The sequence below is a fragment of the Rhipicephalus sanguineus genome, chromosome 10 (assembly GCF_013339695.2).
Source record: "Rhipicephalus sanguineus isolate Rsan-2018 chromosome 10, BIME_Rsan_1.4, whole genome shotgun sequence".
NCBI lineage: Eukaryota > Metazoa > Arthropoda > Arachnida > Ixodida > Ixodidae > Rhipicephalus > Rhipicephalus sanguineus.
This window is the reverse complement of record NC_051185.1, coordinates 114,947,427-114,969,544: the sequence shown is the minus strand read 5'-3', so window position 1 is coordinate 114,969,544 and position 22,118 is coordinate 114,947,427.

The following is a 22,118-nucleotide window of genomic DNA, read 5'->3' as shown; positions in this document are numbered from 1 at the left end:
TTAGGGACGCTTTGAAGAACCCAGGTGTTTAAAATTAATCCCGACGGCGTGCCTTACGTTTTTGTCGTATAATGTCACGCAAAACTTCATCCTTTTTTTTTACATTATCTTGAGCGTTTGTGTGGAGTTGTTATAAATTGGTGGAAGGCAGCGGACATAATTTGTCTGAGAAAAAAAGCCCTTATTCCATAACATAACCGGACCTTTGTTGCATCACTGTCGTGCACGTAATCAATCGATGAAAAATGTGTGCTAAACACTCTTACATGCATAGGCGTATTCGCGCGGACAGTGCTATTGAACTCATTGCACAGGAATATGGGCTGGTATACAAATGAAGAAGAAGTAAACACTTAAGTAGTTCAGGCGTGCTACAGCAGTGCGTAGTACACAGAACACAAGGTAAACACGTGCAGAGAAAACAACAAAAAATGTCGTATAGTGCGTAAGCGCAGACTGTCACCCAGGGCGAGCATACCTTTGATCGGCCGATTGCGCTTCTCTCACTACAAAGAGTAACGTTGGATTATCTTCGTGCATCGATTCAACAATGAACAGCGTATATATTACCAGTAAGCTGCAATCAACGCATTTTATTCGTCGACAATCGGCTCAAACAGCTCACAACTAGCGCCACTGTGTGCATTTGTATATGCGCCGCCGACGGCCTCTCCACACTAACGCGGCGACGGTGCTGCCTCCTATAGGTCGATCTCGCGGCGAATAGCCAGGCGTCGCGCGTGCGTTTCGCTTCACTTGCCCGATCATCGTCGGTGTCATTGACTCGACGGCAACGCGCTCACTCACGCTTCTGGGCGCACCGACGTTCTTTGTACTGCCACTGCTCCTCTTTGGAACGTATGATAGGTGTGCGACCCATGGCGAGGCTAAGGAGCAACTAAACGCGTCGCCAGCTTGATCTGATACGTCCCGATACAGCGGACAAAGAGGATTCTTTGATGAGACTTATTGGAGAATGACTGTGTCGTCTTACTGAAGACGGCTACGCCAGTCGCAGCGCGCGTACTAGCGCGGACGCGCTCACATGACTGCCACGGTGAGCTAGCTCATGTTATGAAAAAATTACGCATTCATGCAGAAAAATAGCAGTGTATTGATGTAAACGACATTGCTTTATTTTTATTGCGATAGCAATTATATGGACAGTCTCGGTTGATTTTTGCCGTCGCCGCCGTCATACACTGTATATGTATATGTCTATATATATATATATATATATATATATATATATATATATAAGCCATATATATATATATATATATATATATATATATATAAGCCACAAAGAAAAATAATAAAGGAAAAGTTTCCGATGCGCGGAATCGAACGGGTGACCTCCCGCTTTCCAGCGCGCGGCGTTAGACGGTTAGGCCACGAAAAGCCCCGTCTTTCAGCCTGTTAACGGCGTGCTATTTATATACACCACTTACATCAGTATGCTTTCTGAGTTACCACGTAGATGGCGCGATGTCCGCGCGTGGCGCGCTTTAAAGATCGTGGCCCCGTTCCTGCGAACGTGGTCGCCTTCGTGCGCTTATCTCGAGGAAAGAAGGGGGCGGCTGGCGGGGGAGCGCGAGGTTGTATGTCTTGTGCTTTCCCCGCGATGTCTGCGCTGAAGTGACAGAGCGTACGAAGATCGCTTCGACGCTGCAGCGGCCGCGTTTGCGAAAGGGGCGCGCTGTTCAAACGGAAACAAGTAACGACTGGGACAGTTAGTTCGCGCTCGTCCTGTGTGTACCTGTTCGTTCGTTTCGTGCATCCTGCTTTATGTTTGAGCACTGCGCTTCCAGTGTCGAGCTGTGACGCATGGTAGTTCGCGCTCGTACTGTGTGCGTTCTTTTCGTGCGTCCTTTGGGCTCGAGCGACGCGCCGACAATTTCGAGCTGCTTTCCGTTCTTCGCGTTACATTACAATTTATTGCTATCGCATTCATTGCTTCGCCGTGGCGGCGAAACTGTGACTTTTTTTTCTTGTTACTCTCGAATACTATCGACATACGGTTAATTCGGACATTTTTTCCGGGGTCACCTGAATATACAAGTTAATGAGCATTCGCTTTATATATATATATATATATATATATATATATATATATATATATATATATATATATATATATATATATATATATATATATATATATATATATATATATATATATATATATATATATATATATATAGAAACTGATGGGAAATAAATATTTATATCACTGTTGACAACGCCTCCGTCGTGTTATACCCAATATATATATATATATATATTGTCATGACGAAGAACGACACCGGGCTTTGGGCACGCGGGGAGCTAGGGCGAGGTAGAAGAAGACGAAGTCAGATTAGAACAGCTTGCCCGACGAACGGGTGTTGTGTCTGTCTCGCTCACTGCAATGGCGCAGTCTACGACAACTGAACCTTAAGGCTGAAGCCAGCTGTACGTGCTCGTAGGCGTCGACGTTGCTGGTGTCCACATCTAAGGAACGCCGTCCCCGCTTCCTCGATCATGGACACCAGGACCCTGCGACTGACGGAAGCACCTATGCCACCATTCGAGGACGGCGTCGAAGCCTCCTCGGTGGCCGAAAGGCAGCCATATCCCGGCGTCTCCACGACGGTGCACGGCGTCCTGTTGGCCGAAAACGCCGTTAACGCTTCCCGTTGCGACATCCTCTCGCCCAGGACTCACGCAACATCTGAGCATCCAAGAGGTGCCGTCCAGGCTTCCTTGGCCGTCGATCTTGCCGCCGTGAGTGCTGCCATCACCGCATACTCCGCGGGCGTCAATCCTGGCTATGCGAGTGCCTCACCCGACATTGTCACGGAGCTCATGCGTACCATCACGCAAATGACGCAACAACTCGATCGCTTCGCGTCGTTGAGCTCCTGCTTCCGGCCTGCCAGCTTACCACATCCGGTTCATTCGGAACTTCCGGAATTCTCCGGTTTGCAGGACGATGCCGATGATTGGGCAGAGACGGTCAATGCGCTCGGCTCTCGTCGCGCCTGGCCTGACGATCTTAAACGGCTCGTTGCCATAGACCGTCTCCGAGGCGCAGCCAAGGCATGGCACAATTACGACGGCATCAAGCGACAGTCATGGCCGGAATGGTGTGCAGATCTGATTGCTGCTTTCGGCCCGATTTTCTGTGACGCCACCAACGAAGCTAACACGTCTGTTACCGAGGGCGAAGCTCGAGAAGGCCATCTCCTCGAGGCTGAAACTGCGCACTGCCGCTCACCGGCAGACAGCGTCGCAGCTTGCCCCAGTCTAAGCAGCGGACCGAGGTCGTGCTCACCACTTCATGTCTCGTACTCTGCATACGTGTCGGAGACGACACCGTTGCTACCAGTGGCCGAGTCCTATTTGCATCTGCAGAAGTCTGTGGCGCTGTCCTCGAGGACGTCTTCGCGTGAAGACATGAAGCGACCTGTTTCTTTCCCACCGTCGATCCAGGTAACAGACCAGCCAAAATATTGCGATAACCGGATGAACGCTACACCAGTGTCAGCGGCCGACAGCGCTTTTCATCCGCCGAAGTCGCAATTGCCACCACCAAAGTCAGCGTTGTTACAGCACACAGAGGCTATGCCTCCGCTCGCCTCTGATGCGCCATACCGGGACGCTGACGACTTACTTACGGATATCAGGAACGAGAGGCTTCGTGAGCCGTTGATTCAACATCCTCGGTTGTCAGCGCAGGCATGGGAGGCACAAGGAGGCGGTCATTCCAAGCAGAGCAAACTCTCGGTGAATGAACCCCAGATGAAAGAACACATTATTCCAACAAACGACCTCCCCATACCGCCTGCGCCTCCTCCTTACGACATCGCATCCGACTCCAGAAGGGTGCTTACTGGCGTCAACGAAGCCATGACAACGAACACGGCTGAAGTCATTTTAGCCGAGAACTGGCCATGCAGCCCAAGTATATTTCATCTGACACGGCTTCTGACCCCTTTTGGCATGAAATACTCGGCTTGAATTCATGCGGAATTCATTCAGCACCAACTGCTTCCCGAAATCCGTGGCGCACTGGCCCGATGGCAGCGGAGCTGCCAGAGCACAAGTCCCGTGGCGCGCCGGCACTGAGTGTGGCTCTCGGTTCGTCGATAGGTAGCATACTACCACAACAGCACACTGTGACCAGTCGTGATCCGGACGACCGCTTTGTTTTTGTACGTCGTCTACAGACTGACCTACCTTGCTCCTACGCCCAGCAAGACTGTCGTCAGTGAGACCTACGACTTCGATGGCACAGCCAGTGGCGCCCGCCAGAGTCGCCATCGGCAGCTTTCCATGCCAGATGCCAGCGTGACCGAGAACTTCGACCACAACGACAACGTCGATTTGGCCCGCCAGAGTACGCTGAGACTTCTCAAGCCAAGTCGCAACGTGTACAGGACCGACCACCGCGATGGAGCCAGTGTCGCCCTCCAGAGGCACCTCTGGCAAACCACCAAACCATGATGCAGCGTGGTCGGGGCCGACCACAACGATGCAGCCAGTACCGCCCACCAGAAACAGTGTCAGCAGCTGCGCGCTCGCAGTCATGGCCGAGTGTCATGACGAAGAACGACACCGGGCTTTGGGCTCGCGGGGAGCTAGGGCGAGGTAGAAGACGAAGTCAGATTAGAACGGCCAATCCCCCTTTGTGGGTAAGAGCCAGTAGAAGAGGATCAAGCAAGCTTGCCCGACGAACGGGTGTTGTGTCTGTCTCGCTCACTACAATATATATATATATATATATTTTATTTATTTATTTATTTATTTATTTATTTATTTATTTATTTATTCAAAATGCCTTACAGGCCCATTGAAGGGCATTGAGTAAGGGGGGCATCAATATTTACAAAACAATAAAGAGGAATACAGACAAAAAGCAAAAAAAAAGAAAAAGATAACAAACAGCAAGACGGAACAACGTTATACAATGCTAGAGTACAATGAAATCAGGTTATCACGGAATGTTTCACGATTACGGATGGATACAATGTGATCAGGAAGATCGTTCCAATGTGCAATGGCTCGAGGTAGTGATGATGAGTTAAATGCCTGCGTGTGACCATGAATGCGCATGAAGCTACGTGCGTTGTGGATGCGTCGGGATGTGCGCACAGGAGAATGAAGTGGCAAACAATGAAATTTATCACTATAAATGTACCTGTGAAACAGACATAAAAGAGCAATGGTGCGGCGTTCTTCCAGTGAATGAAATGCAAGGTCTTGTTTTATTAGTGTAATGCTTGAATGATAGTCGTAGTTCCCAGAGATGAATCTCGCTGCCCTATTCTGGACGGCTTCCAACATACGTACTAGGTAGTCTTCATATGGTGACCATGTGGATGCTGCATACTCTAGTTGTGGGCGAACATAAGTAATATATGATAATGCGCGCACGTTAGATGGAGCGCTGCGCAAGTTTCTGCGGAGATAACCAAGAGATTTAGAGGCTTTCGATGAAACAGCTGCTATATGCGTAGTCCAGGATAAATCCGATGAAAGGTGAACGCCGAGATACTTGTAGGATGGTGTAGCCGAAACCATGATGTTATTAATCGTATAGTGAAATGCTGAGTTAGTACGCTTCCGAGTGAACGAGACTAACTTACATTTAGAGGTATTAAGGGACATCTGCCAAGTTTCACACCACCGGAAGGTTAGGTCAAGGTCATTTTGGAGTGCGGAATGATCATTAAAACATTTAATGTTGCGGTATATGGCGCAATCGTCGGCGAACAACCTAACTGAGGATGAAAGGTTAGCGGGCAAATCATTAATGTATATTAAAAAAAGTAACGGACCTATTACACTGCCTTGAGGAACACCGGACGTGACGTCGCAAAGGTTAGATGAGACGTCGTTGACCACCGTAAATTGCTTACGCGAAGAGAGGAAGTTGCGTAGCCAAGACAGGGTTAATGAATCGATACAAAGTGCAGATAGTTTGGAAATTAAACGACAATGAGGGACAGTATCGAATGCCTTGGCGAAATCAAGGAAGAGGCAATCGGTTTGATCGTTAGTGTTCATATTAAAGCGAAGGTGAGTCGTGAATTCGAATAACTGAGTGTCACATGAGTAGCCTTTTCTGAAGCCGTGCTGATTAAAGAAAAAAAAGTTATTTGATTCAAGGTGATCGTAGATATGTGAAGCTATGATATGTTCAAGTAGTTTGCAGGATATGCATGTTAGTGAAATGGGTCGATAATTACGGGTCGAGTGCCTGTCACCGGACTTGAATACAGGAATTACCTTGCCAATCTTCCAATCTTTAGGCAGCTCACCTGATGATAGAGACTGGTTAAATATGAGACACAGGAAAAGACTGGAAATATCAGTAGTGTTCTTCAGTATTTTAGAGTTAATGTTATCAATGCCTGATGAAGTAGAAACTTTAAGATTGGTGATGAGTTTCGCTATACCTTCGGCAGTGACGGTGATTGGAGCCATGAAAGGGAAAGGTTGATCTGGGACAAATGGCACATTGGAACAATCTTCCTGTGTAAAAACACAGGCAAAATACTCATTGAAAGCAATCACGGAAGCTTCATCAGAAAGCGGAGTTTGTTCAGTATCGTGTATTGTAATGTGATTAGCAGACTTATTGTAGGGTGAAATTATTTGCCAGAACTTTTTTGGGTTATTTTTGAGAAGTGAGGGCAAGTCCTGCGAGTAATATTTCTTCTTTGCTGCGCCTAAAGCTTTACAGTAGTCTTTTAGGCACACCTTGTATTTATCCCAGTACCACAGAGAATCATTTCGTTTCGCGGTATTATATGAACGTTTCTTTTTATTTCGTAATGTTCGAAGATGTTTAGTAAACCAGGGGTTAGTTTTATCGTTGGATATAGTGATTAGCGGCACAAACTGGTCAACTAACTCTAATATTTTTTGTTTAAAAAGTATCCAGTTTTCATTCACGGTCCGTGAGGCAAACGACGGCAGAAAAAGCTCGTGATAAAAATCTTCTAGCTCCGCGCTGAATTGTTCAAAATTACCACGGTTATAATCCCGGATTCTTTTGTTCACTGAGCCTGTGAACGTTACGGGTAGATTGATCTGGAAATTAAGGAGCTTGTATATATATATATATATATATATATATATATATATATATATATATATATATATATATATATATATATATATATATATATATATATATAGGCGTTGTCAACAGTGACATAAATATTTATTTCCCAACAGTTCCGGGAGGGGACCTCCCTTCCTCAGGGGAAGAGTTAAAACTGACGTCGAAGTTCGAATTTGCTTCTTGCCGCGTCACTCTCGCCTTCAAGGACATTTCAGAGAGTGGGGGAGATAGACTACGGAAAAAAGAAAAAAAACGAAAAAGAAAAAGAAGAAAGGAGAGAGAGAAACACCGACGAAGTCATGAGGCGAGGAAGAAAAAAAAGCTGCATATGGCCAAAATCGTTGAAAGTGTTTGCCGGTTCGCGTCGTGCTCCGGACCACCCAACATTGTCGCCGTGGAAGGTAGGATGAGGCATGTGAGGGAAAAGTGTTCCCTTAATGGGTCGGCTTTCCACCGTTCATCTCCGCCCGCTCCGCGTGAATAGCCTTATATATATATATATATATATATATATATATATATATATATATATATATATATATATATATATATATATATATATATATATAATATATATATATATATAATATATATATATATATATATGTTATATATATATATATATAATATATATATATATATATGTTATATATATATATATATATATAACAACAACGTCAACAGTCAACACCGACCAATAGTCAATAGTCAACAACGACCCTTATCCTCAGCGTTGGGACTAATGACCTCGCCCGCAAGACTGGTCGTGTGGCCTTTGACAAGTACAGAAACCTACTGAACTTCATTCTTTCGCATCGATGTACAAATCGTCGCCGTGGTAGCCGCAACACAGCGATTATACAACACTGCAACCGCGAGGCATGCGATTTTAACCGCCGCTTTCGAGATTTGTGCCGCCATTCTCGCCTTGTGTTTTTTCTGGACCACGGTTTCGAGTGGTTCCCATCTGCGCGTGTCCTCGCTGCTGACGGCCTTCATCCCAGCTTTGAGGGCGTTGCGCTGATGGCGAGCCATATCCGACAACTCTGTCTTCGTTACATGAGCAACGTCCCGTCTTGCTTATGGCTCGACCATGCAACCAGCCGTCCCCAGAAGCAAAGGTCTCCCGATCGTGTGTCATCAACGCTGGACCATCAACTAAGCGAACTTTCAGGCAGTCAACAGTTCAGCGGATCTCCGAAGCAAGCATCGCTCACTGCGTGCCGTCCGCACAGGAGCAACATCCAAGTGGGCCCTCATCTATTGGACAGCTTAACAGAACCTCAAAGCAAGCGCACTCGACGCGGTCGTCTGTCGCACAAGAGCAACCCATCGGTGACCCTTCCAGCAGGCGTGGAACGACAGGGCGCCAGGCTGTTCGAATGACCTCTCCCCGACGCCAGACGCCACAACCACAAAAAAGGTCTGACAGTGTTCCTGCTTCGCACCCATATGAGCTTAGAAGTGCCAATTCTTGCAAAGTCTCTAAGAATTGACTAGTATCCCAATCGACAGATGTTTCAAACTATTCGGGTTTTTGCAAAATCAGGAAAGTGATTGAAAAACGCATCCGTCACGATCTCCACGCATCCACACTTAGCACCTATGTAACTGCTTCGACAGTACCTAAGGGGCTTCGACTTTCGTTGAAATCAGCCACTTCCCAAATGTCGGGCCGCAACAACGACAAGTGGAATGCAATCTTAACAAATGCTTCGCTAGACCTAACCCGTGTCGTTATCGACCATTACAGAGAATCTACCAAAGCATTAGTTAACACTGAACGACAGCTACGCGCCTGGCACCCCATGAGCCCTTCGAAAATCAGTGCCCTAAATGAATACGAACGAAGTAAAACAGCTGAAATCCATTCAACAAAAGATAAGGAGTTGCTGCGGGATAAAATACTTCCTGAGACACCTGTTGGACACAGAAGCCACCATTCTGTAATAGAAATAGTGACTTCTAATGGTACAGAAACACACCAGTCCACTAACGTTGTCAATATATCTGATGTCGTTCTTTCTGAGCCTGAATTGGCTGTCCTCGCGCGAGGTTTGAACTTCTGTCCCGCAACTAGCGGTTATAAGGAGTTCCAGTTGATTAAAGATTTAGATAATTTTGCGCGAAACCTACGGCTAAGAGAATTCTTTCATGAACGGCCATCGTTTTCTAACATGCAATCCCGCGAACACTGGACTCCTCCAGCACAACGTGACAAATTTCTTGATCTGTATATTTCAGTGGTACAGGGCGACATTCTAGAGACGCACGTCATTTAAGCATAACCTGTCCATTTCCGAAAAAGATGCCCTCCATGCAATACAAGGCCGCAAAGACATAATTATCAAGTCGGCCGATAAGTGTGCAGCTGTCATGATTATGAATAAGTCTGCTTATACTGCCGAAATTCAGAGACAGCTAATTGACGTACATTTCTACAAGCGCCTTGATAACGATCCGACGGAGCGGTTCAAGGAAATTGTTTCTAATAGTATAAAGGACCTCGTCAAGGACAACAAAATCAGTGAAAAGGCAACACGGTCATTAATCCCCCTCAGCCCAATCCCGCGGCGATTTTATATCCTGCCAAAAATACATAAAGCAAATAATCCGGGTCGCCCTATTGTGCCCGCTATCGGCACCGTCACTGAACCACTTTCTAGCTACGTTGATAATCTCATTAAAGATATTCCGCCCACTTTCAACTCATATCTGAAAGACACGAATCACTTCTTGCTCGATATCATTAACCTGGATGTACCATCTGGCTCCTTACTTGTAACACTAGACGTGGCCTCGCTTTATACGAACATCCCACATATCGACGGCATTCAAGCAGTATTGCAAGCTTATGAAGGTAAGGTTTCTAACAAAACAGTGGATAGCGCTACACTGGCGCTGTTACTAGAACATATCTTAACGTTAAACAATTTTGAATTTGATGGCGCGCATTTGTGCAGGTTAGTGGGACTTCTATGGGTACGAAAATAGGACCAAGTTATGCAAACATTTTTATGGGCCAGCTCGAACACAAATTCCTAGATACTTGCAAACTGAAACCATTCCATTATAGGCGGTACATTGATTATGTATTTCTGATCTGGCACCATGGGGAGAGGGAACTTTTGTCATTCATTGCAGACTTGAACAATGCTCATCCAGCCATCTCTTTCTCAGAATCATACTCAAGCACATCAATCAATTTTCTTGACGTCGCGGTTACGATATGTGCTAATAAACTCACGACTAAACTCTTTAGGAAACCCACGGATAGGCAATCCTACCTGCATTTCGAAAGCTCTCATCCAAAGCACTGCAAAACGGCGATTCCATACGGTCAAGCGCTACGTTTTAAAAATATATGTTCCGCAGATTCCGACTTCACCGAAAGCTGCACCGAACTTTGGGAGGCGCTAAAGAAACAAAAATATCCACTCCAAATTATTGACAATGCTATTAAACGGGCTGACGGTGTTGACCGCAAAGAACTTTTTGTTCGAAAGAAAAACGCTGCGCACTCAAACACTAACCTGGTTTCAACACACTCCGCATCGGCACCAAACATAAACAGCATTCTTCAGAAACATCACAACCTATTATTGCAGAGCAATCACCTTAAAAATATCTTTCCTGATCCCCCACGTGTGGTGTATCGTAGATTGAGGAACTTACGCGACTTACTAACGTCGTCAAAAATTACGCCCGCAACTTATCCTGGTTGTCATCCTTGCCACAAGCCCCGTCGCAAGGTATGCAGCCACATGAGTAACACACGTTACGTTAAGATCCATCTTCGTAAGAAGCGGAAAACTGCACAGGGACAGCTAGAAAGAAAGACACTACACAATTCGTTTATTAAGTTACGTTAAGAGCACAGCTTCAAACTTTCATCTGAAGATAAAAGGGGATTTTCACTGTGGCACAAGCAACGTTGGGTACATGCTTGAATGGTCTGTGTGCAAACTTCAGTATATCGGGCAAACTGAAACCGCTTTTAGACTGCGTTTCAATAACCATAAGTCACATGCGATAAGCCTACCTAATCTACCTCTGTCCAAGCACGTTAATATTCCTGGACATCCTTTCGATAAACTCACAGCAACTATACTGGAATCCGGTTTCCCTTCGCAGCATGATAGAGAAATTCGCGAGTCATTCCTCATCCACAAGTTTAACGCTGTCTCATCTGGCATAAATGAAAATCCAGGCAAGCTGATGTTTCTTTCGGCGCGGAACTAAGTTCCAGTATCATCACAATCTAATAATAATCACTGTACACGCAGATTTTTGCTGCACGCTTTCGTAGCATCCCTTTTCTTTGCTTTTTGTTGTCGATGTTCGCACCCCTTCAATTGTTTAGTGACGCATCTTGTCATGTTCAAGCGCTTTTTCTCTCTTTCTCTTTTTTTCCCTATATGCGTTTACAGAATTGTATTTTTGTTTGTAGATCTTGTTACGGCTTTCAAATTATTAGTCACGCATCTGTTTCATGGAAGCACCTATTCTTCAGATACGTTTACACGCCTTTGCAATGACCTGGTGTTGTAACCGTGCATAACTCGCCTTACTGCAGCGATTACTGTGTGATAGTGATAGGTCACATGTTAGGGGCCCCTTATACTTCGTGTCTACTTAAAAAGAGCGCATTTCTGTATTGTGTGTTCCCTGATGAAGGCCGGTCCCCGGCTGAAACGTCAAGCATATATATATATATATATATATATATATATATATATATTTATGAGCAATGTCACAGTGAGAACTGCAGTAATGAAAAAAAAGCGTGTGCGTATGTGTCTATAAACATGCAGTGTGCGCCGTGTTTCCCACAGCAAAATCACTGCTAATGGGCAATGAGAAACAGCAGAAAGATTAGACACAGAGACCGGGAGTCCACTTTCATTTAAAGTGCACACAACGAATCTTTATTGTTCAACTACGCACAAGAGAAATCTCCCAGCGGCACTACATTGCAGGTCAAGATACAGTACCTATATATACGGGGTGGCCGGTGAATGGTTGTGCAGCGCGAGCAGTCGTTTTTTTTTTTTTTCAGTTAAGCAACTCGCTAGCACACGCTGCCTGTGTCGGCGTTGTCTCTCGCGGGAGAGGGCGCGTTCTCGTTCCTCGTGAGCTGGTAGTTCAGGGTTCATCACAGAAACAGCTTTTCCAAAGTCAACGCGAGCCGTTCGCTCTCTCCAGCCACACAGCAAGCGCTGAGGCGGTGGCGCCTTCTCTTGTGCTCAAACAAAAGGAGCAGGGGACGATGCACACGCAACAGCAGACGACGATGCGCGATGCATGCCGACACGCCGAGACCCTAAGGTGCTTCGTCCCGAACAGCGAAATCTATGGTGCTCGAAAAAGCAGCGTGTAGTGCAGTTGAGCATGCTCTAAAGAACGGAAGAAGCCTCAAAGCTATGAGGACAAAACTGTGCATAGGCAAAAATCAGATGTATGCATTAAGGGACAAGGAAGGCAAGGTCACAAACAATATGGATAGAATAGTTGAGGTAGCGGAAGAGTTCTACAGAGATCTGTACAGCAGCCGAGACAGGATGATAACGTAAGAAGCAGTAATAGCGCAGAGGAATCTGACATCCTACCAGTATTAACAGGAGAAGTAAAGAAAGCCCTAAAGGGAATGCAAAGAGGCAAAGCAGCTGGTGAGGATCAGGTAACATCAGACCTGTTGAAAGACGGTGGAGAGATTATGTTAGGAAAACTGGCCACCCTGTATACAAAGTGTCTCTCGACGGGGAGGATACCAGAATCTTGGAAGAATGCCAACATCATCTTGATCCATAAGAAAGGGGACGTCAAGGACTTGAAAAATTACAGGCCCATAAGTTCCAAGCTATTTACAAAAGTAATTGCTAACAGAATTAATACGACATTAGAGTTCAATCAACCAAGGGAGCAGGCAGGATTTCGTGCAGGCTTCTCAACAATAGACCATATTCATACTATCAATCAGGTGATAGAGAAATGCGCAGAATACAACCAACCCCTATACATAGCCTTCATAGATTACGAGAAGGCATTTGATTCGGTGGAGATATCAGCAGTCATGCAGGCACCCCCGGAATCAGGGCATCGACGAAGCTAATATAGACATAATGGAAGAAATATACAGCGGATGCACAGCCACTATAGTCCTCCATAAAGAAAGCGACAAAATCCCAATAAAGAAGGGCGTACGTCAGGGAGACACTATCTCTCCAATATTATTCACCGCGTGTTTGCAGGAGGTTTTCAGGGCCCTAGATTGGGAAGAATCAGGGATAAGAGTTAATGGAGAGTATCTCAGTAACCTGCGATTCGCTGATGACATTGCATTGATGAGTAACGCGGGAGACGGATTACAGCTCATGATTACTGAATTGGATACGGAAAGTAGAAGAGTAGGTCTGAAAATTAATATGCATAAAACTAAAGTAATGTGGAACAATCTTGGCAGAGAACAGCGCTTTGCGATAGGTGCCGAGACACTGGAAGTTGTAAAGGAGTACGTCTACTTAGGACAGGTAGTAACCGCGGAGCCGAACCATGACAGTGAAATAACTAGAAGAATAAGGATGGGATGGGGCTCATTCGGCAAGCATTATCAAATCCTGAATGGTAATCTACCACTATCCCTCAAGAGGAAGGTATATAACAGCTGCATCTTACGGTACTTACCTACGGAGCAGAAACCTGGAGACTTACTTACTAAGAGGGTTCAACTTAAATTGAGGACGACGCAGCGAGCGATGGAAAGGAAAATCATAGGTGTAACCTTAAGAGACAGGAATAGAGCAGAGCGGGTCAGGGAACAAACGGGGGTTAAGGACTTCATACTTGAAATCAAGAAGAAGAAATGGATATGGGCCGGGCACGTAGCACGTCGGCAGGATAACCGGTGGTCAGTAAGGGTAACTGACTGGATTCCAAGAGATGGCAAACGCGTGAGGGGGAGACAGAAAATTAGGTGGGTAGATGAAATTAAGAAGTTTGTAGGTATAACGTGGCAGCAGAAAGCACAGGACCGGGTTGATTGGCGGAACATGGGAGAGGCCTTTGCCCTGCAGTGGGCGTAGACAGGCTGATGATGATGATGATGATGATTATGATGAGTGCAGTTTGAAAGGGCTACCTACCACACGTTTCTTACGACTTCACGAGATGGCGTGACGTGTCTGTCTAAATAAGCGTGCCTCGAAGTCATCGCGGCCTCTCTAGGGAGCAGAGTGGTGACACGTTTTGTCAAGTCGAGCCGAAGTCGTTGACGCTAGCGCCGTTTCTTGTTATGGCGACGTGCAAGAGTGATGATAGACTCGCTCGTGAAACTGAAGAAGTAAAACGAACTCAGACATTATATCCAAGACGTCCGCAATGGCGCGCGTCTGCCTGTTCCGAGACAACATCGCTGTTCTGTTGGAGTTGTTGCAGCCGTAAATCTTGCCTACCTGTACTCCTCCATCCTAGCGCTTGACAGGTTCGTTGTAAACATATAGGTATTTACCTCGACAGGCAACATGAGGAAAAGGCCATTTTTGTGCGCGCAATTTGTTCAAAAACAGCTGTCACATGAAGATGCGTTCATGAAACTTCGAAGTAAATCAACATCTCACATCAATTTTTAAAGCAATGCGTTGGTAGGCTTAATCACACTGTGCTAATGTGTTTTGCCTAGACATGTGGATGCTGGGATATGCAGGGTTAATAAAATGGGGACTATTTGGGCTACACTATAGTATGTGTTATGTTTTCTCTGAGTCTTCACGTGGCACCTATATGACTCTCATTGAAGAGGCCGGCTAACCTTCATTTGGATTCCACGGCTCTCTGGCGACCGTACGATGTGCTACTAAGAGAGCTCACGTGTCTCTTTAACGATGATCATATACGCAGAAAGTCAGGACTCACAAAAGAAAGTATAATGACTTTTTTTAGTCTACTCTGTAATCTTCTAGGTGGGATATTGGAACTACATTCAACTATACTTGGTTAGTATTCACGAATAAAAATATACGCTCCGCAGCACGCTGTCATCGCCTTTAACGAAAAAAAATTGATTTTATTGGTACTATTTCCAATTACGTTCGCCTATTTTCATGGTGTAAAGGCTTCTGTGAGTACTAATTTTCTAGAATGTTGCTACTCAGATGCATGTTTGTGTCGCTGGTGTTAGGTAGAAAACTCGAGCATCCCAACAATTTTTTTTCGACATCCCGTGATCAGTCCAAAGCCAGAACTAGTGTTCTATTCATAACTGACAAAAATATTAAAAGGACCGACAACTGACCAGAACATGAAATGAGATGGCTCAACTGATGTAGATTGTCCGTCGCAATGACTCAAACCAACCCTGTTTTTTTCGTGAGAGATGGATTTATATTTTTGTTTCTTAATAGGAAGTCGCGAAAAATGACCTGTGGCGCCTCTGGCGGCGAAAGAATGAATGAGCCGATGAACCCGGCCACGTGATCGTTGGTTGCTGTGCGCGGTCGACACTTTTTGTGTTAGTATTGAAATATTGTTCGTTTCTTTAGGGTAAAAAGGTATTAGTCCATAAAAATGTAAATATAGGCCTGCGTTAGTAGTATGCATTAAAGTGGTGCTCCCTTCGCGTGACGTAATGATGCCATGCTCGTCAGCGCGTCTAGAGCAACTTTTTCAGCGTGCTCATGCAACCGTGCATGCAGTTTCCAGGTCGCTAAGATTTTGTAGCGACACAGTTTTGCTACTTACACTTCGTCTGTCTCAGAAATGACGCGCGCTGCTACTCGGCGCGGCCGCGCATATGCGCAGTGATGTTTTCGATGACTTGGCTTGGCTCGTGCATCGAGAGAGTAACGACGCCGGAACAAGCCACCCATGACACAGGAGCAGGCAACCATGGACGCATGCGCTCACAACGTGGTACAAATACAGGGAAGATGTATAATGCTACGTCATCTCATTGCAACAGCTTGTTATTTTCAAAAATAGTTGAATAGCTTTAAATAAAGGTGGTTAAGCATAGTTACAGGAACTCCTGCGAAAGCAGAACAGTGATAGCTTTCACAAATCGCGGCTGGCGGCATCGCTGTCAGTTCTCAGCGTTGCGGGAGGAAAGGTACGTCCGTGTTTAGAGCCTTCCAGATCGAAAAATACTGCTTGTAAAAGAACTACATGCTTTTGGGATTAACTACTGCGGCTACAAACACGGCGAAGAGTGAGCTTTCTGTCGCGCCGTAAAAAAGTGGGTCGACAAAAATCAGTTGTCGGTCCCTTTAACTTTAGTGAAGAGGAAACATTTGCGCTTGGAACACAAACCAGCTGGTACTTCTCACTTGTAGATGCGAAGTGTGGGCGAACCGAGATTTGCGGGCAGAGCTTATATAGCACACGTTGCTCCCAACGAGGTGAGGCGCGACTTGGAAAACGCATAGACAAATGATTGCTGACGTGGGTATGATGAGCTCTGTCATCGCTAGACCATCAAGAGACGGGTCCACTGCAAATGGAGCCAATTCAATGACAATTCCTACAGAAACCTCTTTCGCTTCACGAGCATAAGTGACACAGGTTTTTCTGCTACTTTTTCTTAAACTAGCGGGCTCAGCGTCTTCAATACAGCGTTTTAACAGGTGCTGTGAACATCTATGTATTACACGCACCAAACTTTACAAAGAGATTATGAAGAGAGAATATATCATGACGCTTACAAGCATGAGGCTTATAATTTTTCGGTCGTAAAGAACGCATGAGCTGCTCATTAAATCAGATGTATTGTGTGGCGTCCGCGATAATCTCCGGCAGCGCGCTGTCGCTCTGGCAGAGCTGATCGCGGAGGCCCTGCTGTGTCCTCGCTGTCGGACGTTGTTCGCGACAGGTGGTGCAGCTAAACGGACGCATGTTCAAACGTCAACTAAGGTGCTGTGATAAAACATTCACCCTGAACATTGTTGTAATGAAACGAAAAGAGAAATATGTCCAAATATACGTGATATAAAGGGCGCGATCTGTAAATTAGTAATATTATCAGCCCAAACGCTCGGGAATTCATTTTTGTGTGCCGCAAACCGGAGGTCTTGTTGGTTTCGAAGCTTTGCAAGGAGGTGTAAAATATTCCACGGAGAATATCCTATTGAATTCTCCTGTACAATACAGAAGTGTTTGCTAGTAATCACCTGCTGTTTCTTCATCTTCTATTGCATAGGCAAGCAGCACTGCAAAAAAGCCAAGAAATGCAGCAGCGAAATTGCCACCACAGCATGTTAGGTGAGGATGAAACTAAAGATAGGCTGTGCGTTCTTTGACTCGATGACGTACAGGATCCCGCTCTTGTAATTCCCGCGTATGTTCTGCGGTCGGACCTTCCCATTATCGTGCCGTCTCGGCACGTCTTCGCTGTTTCTTCTTGCGTTCGAGGACGTATTGCTGCAATTTCCAGTGCTGCGCAGCTTGGCCACTTTTCCGTACTTTTTCCGGCACAGCGCGTAGATCTGATTCACACCATCGGCATGAGAGGAAGTTAAGCCCAGTCGGTAAGGCACTCGGCTTTATGTCATGGTGTAACGTTGCTTGTGAAGTCGTCAATGCCAGCGTTTTAAATGCGTAAATCTTTATACCCCGATAGATACGACGCTGTTTCGAAAAAGAAAACGTTATGATCATCCGTCCTATGCGTTGTCAGGTAAAAGAAAATCGCTACGAAGAAATAATGCATGAAATAATTGTGTTACTTTTCGCTGGTCCTTGGTTTCAAACATAGCGCGAGTATGAACAAATATAACGCGAGATTTTAAGCAAGACGAAATGGTGCAGTAATGAAACACAAAGAATACATATCGAGGTCGCAATAAAAATGCAGCGAGTTGCATGCCGTGAAAACGGTCGCAGAGCGATAATGTTTACCCTTACGTCAGGCGTTACAGTTTCCTCCTAATTATCGGCAAAGTATTGATATTGGCATGTTGCTCAGCCTAATTCTTCTCTCCAACCATTCTCTGTTCGAAGTCAAATGAGTCTTTGCTATGCCTATTTCGCAATTTCCCCTACGGCATCAAAATATCATCGTTACACCTTCAACTCCCCATTTACACGACAGGCAGATTGCATAATCCCCTCAGCTACACACGCACCTTTGGTAACACAGACGTGTTGAACATATTGTCACGTGGTCGTGACTTCGACGAAGACAGCAGTCTGCCTTTGCAGGGTGCAACTGTTTATTTGGCCGAACTTGTGGCCGGAAAATGAGAACGAGAACTACAGCAATACACGCTGTGCAATGATAGCGGCGAACAGGGCGTCGTCCGTCGATCAACTGACAAGCGGTCAAGCGCGTCGGCTTTTATACAGGCGCTATAGAACTTTCCAGCGATATCGCTGGTGGTTGCGCAATCTCTAGAATGAGCTCGAGTGTTCGCGTCTTGCGCGCAATCTTAACAAAATCATCTACAACAATCGTGAAGCTTCTCGAAGAATGAGGCGCGGTTTGGGCTGAGCGTTGCCGACAGCCTTTGTGGGCGAATGCAGCAAAAGTGATAAGAAACGTACGTGGCAATGCCCCCCTCTGAAAAAGCATCGTCCCGATGCTTAAAAACAGAACATGAATACATGCAATACTAAAGAAAACTAAGCACACAAACATTAGAGTCATCAGGTGCGTTAACGAGCATAGTACGGTTTAAGGCGCACCACATGCACGACCTCGGGACGAGCTCGGCGCCTCTGAGAGTTCGTGATGCCGTCGGGGACAACCTCGTAGTCGAGTGCGCCGAGACGTCGAAGTACCCTGTACAGTCCGAAGTATCGTCGAAGAAGCTTCTCGCTCAGTCCGCGTCGTCGTATTGGCGTCCAGACCCAGACACGGTCGCCGGGCTGGTACTCCACGAAGCGTCGTCGAAGATTGTAGCGACGGCTGTCGGTGTACTGCTGGGTCTTGATGCGCAGGCGGGCGAGCTGTCGAGCTTCTTCGGCACGTTGTAAGTAAGCGGCGGCGTCGAGGTTTTCTTCGTCGGTGACGTTCGGTAGCATGGCGTCGTGTGTCGTCGCCGGGCTCCTTCCGTAGACCAACTTGTACGGCGTCATCTGCGTCGTTTCTTGGACGGCCGTGTTGTAGGCGAAGGTCACGTACGGAAGGACGGCATCCCACGTCTTGTGTTCGACGCCGACATACATGGCCAACATGTCGGCGATGGTCTTGTTTAGCCGCTCGGTGAGGCCATTTGTCTATGGCTGGTACGCTGTGGTCCGGCGGTGGCTTGTTTGGCTGTATCTCAGTATTGCCTGAGTTAGGTCAGCAGTAAACGCCGTACCTCTGTCGGTGATGAGGACTTCTGGGGCGCCATGACGCAGGACGATGTTCTCAACGAAGAACTTCGCTACTTCGGCGGCACTGCCTTTGGGCAAGGCCTTTGTCTCGGCGTAGTGGGTGAGGTAGTCAGTTGCTACGACGATCCACTTATTTCCGGAATTCGACGTCGGGAACGGCCCCAGTAGGTCCATCCCGATTTGCTGGAACGGCCGGTGAGGTGGTTCGATTGGCTGCAGAAGTCCCGCTGGCCTAGTCGGCGGTGTCGTCCGTCGCTGGCAGTCTCGGCAAGTCTTAACGTAGTGGGCGACGTCGGCAGCAAGGCGTGGCCAGTAGTATTTTTCCTGTATTCTGGCGAGCGCGCGGGAAACACCAAGGTGTCCAGCCGTCGGGTCGTCGTGTAGGGCCTGGAGGACTTCTGGTCGCAATGATGAGGGCACGACAAGAAGGTAGTCGGTTCGAAGTGGCGAGAAGTTCTTCTTCAGGAGAACGCCGTTCCGTAAGAAAAACGACGGCAGTCCTCGCTTGAATACCTTCGGAACAACGGCGGTCTTGCACTCGAGGTACTCCATAAGGCCTCCCAGTTCCGCGTCGGCTCGTTGCCTTTCGGCGAAGTCATCGGTACTTATAGTTCCGAGGAAGCAGTCATCATCGTCGTCTTTCGGCGGCGCGTCGACGGGGGCACGAGACAGGCAGTCGGCGTCGGAGTGTTTTCGTCCGGACTTGTACACGACGGTAATGTCGAATTCTTGAAGCCTCAAACTCCATCGTGCGAGACGACCTGAAGGGTCCTTCAAGTTAGCTAGCCAACATAAGGCGTGATGGTCACTGACAACATTGAAGGGCCTGCCATAGAGGTAGGGGCGAAACTTTGACGTAGCCCAGATGATGGCAAGGCATTCCTTTTCTGTTGTGGAATAGTTGGCTTCTGCCTTGGATAGTGACCGGCTAGCATACCTGATGACCCTTTCCTGCCCGTCAGTCTTCTGCACAAGGACGGCGCCGAGTCTTACGCTGCTTGCGTCGGTGTGGATTTCCGTATCGGCGCAATCGTCGAAATGCGCAAGTATGGGTGGCGTCTGCAGGCGTCGTTTAAGTTCTTGAAAGGCTTGCACTTGCGCCGTTTCCCACCTGAATTCCACGTTAGTCTTCGTGAGAAGCGTCAGTGGTTCGGCGATTTGTGAAAAGTTTTTGACGAAGCGTCTGTAATAGGCGCATAAGCCGAGAAATCGGCGCACGGCCTTCTTGTCGGTGGGTGGCGCGAAGTCGGCGATGGCAGCTGTTTTCCGCGGGTCTGGGCGCACTCCAGACTTGCCGATCACATGACCCAGAAACAAGAGCTCGTCATACGCGAATCGGCACTTTTCTGGCTTCAAGGTCAGTCCCGAGGTCTTGATTGCTTGAAGTACTGCCTCAAGCCGCCGGAGATGCTCGTCGAAGGTCGAGGAAAACACGACGACGTCGTCCAAATACACAAGGCACGACTGCCACTTCAATCCGGCCAGTACGGTGTCCATGACGCGCTGGAACGTCGCAGGTGCCGAGCAAAGACCGAAAGGCATGACCTTGAACTCAAAGAGGCCGTCGGGTGTTATAAAAGCGGTCTTTTCTCGGTCTCTTTCGTCTACTTCGATCTGCCAATAGCCGGTCTTGAGGTCCATCGACGAAAAGTACGTCGCGTTGTGAAGTCGATCCAGGGTGTCGTCTATCCGTGGGAGGGGGTACACGTCCTTCTTCGTGATCTTGTTCAGGCGCCGGTAATCAACGCAGAAGCGCAGTGTCCCGTCCTTCTTCTTCACTAACACCACGGGTGACGCCCAGGGGCTCTTGGACGGCTGGATGATGTTGTCGCGTAACATCTCGTCGACTTGTCTCTTTATCGCGTCGCGCTCTCGAGTCGAAACTCTGTAGGGGCTCTGACGGAGTGGTCGATAATTTTCTTCTCTTATAATGCGATGCTTAGCAAGGGGCGTTTGTCGGACCCGCGATGACGACGAGAAACAGTCCTTGTATTGCAGGAGCAGCGTTTTGAGCTGGTCTTGCTTGAACTTCGGAAGGCTCGGGTTAACGTCGAAATCTGGTTCGGGACCTCGATTCGTCGAAGCAGGTTCGGCAGCATCGAAGAGGGCGAAAGCATTGCTGGCGGCCACACATTCGTCGATGTAGGCAACCGTCGTACCAATGTTGAGGTGCCTATATTCGTGGCTAAAGTTCGTCAACACTACCTTTGCTTTGCCATCACGCAGTTCGGCTATGCCTCTTGCGACGCAAACCTGACGGTTCAGGAGTAGGTGCTGATCGCCCTCGATGACACCTTCAAGGTCTGCGGCTTCTTCGGTGCCGACGGAAATAATGACGCTGAAGCGCGGCGGAACGGTCACCTGCTCTTCTATCACATTCAGTGCATGGTTCCGTGGCGTCGCGTGGGGTGGTAGCGCTTTGTCTGAGGTTAGTGTTATCGACTCAGACCTCAGGCCGATGACGGCGCCGTGGTCACTTAGGAAGTCTATTCCAAGTATCACATCTCTGGAGCAGTTTTTTAGGATTACAAAGCTAGCAGGATAAGTCTGGTTATTGATGGTGACTCTCGCCGTGCAGACACCAATCGGCGTTATCAGATGACCTCCAGCGGTCCGGATCTCGGAGCCTTCCCAAGCAGTCTTAACTTTCTTCAACTTTGCTGCGAACGGCCCACTGATGACGGAATAGTCGGCT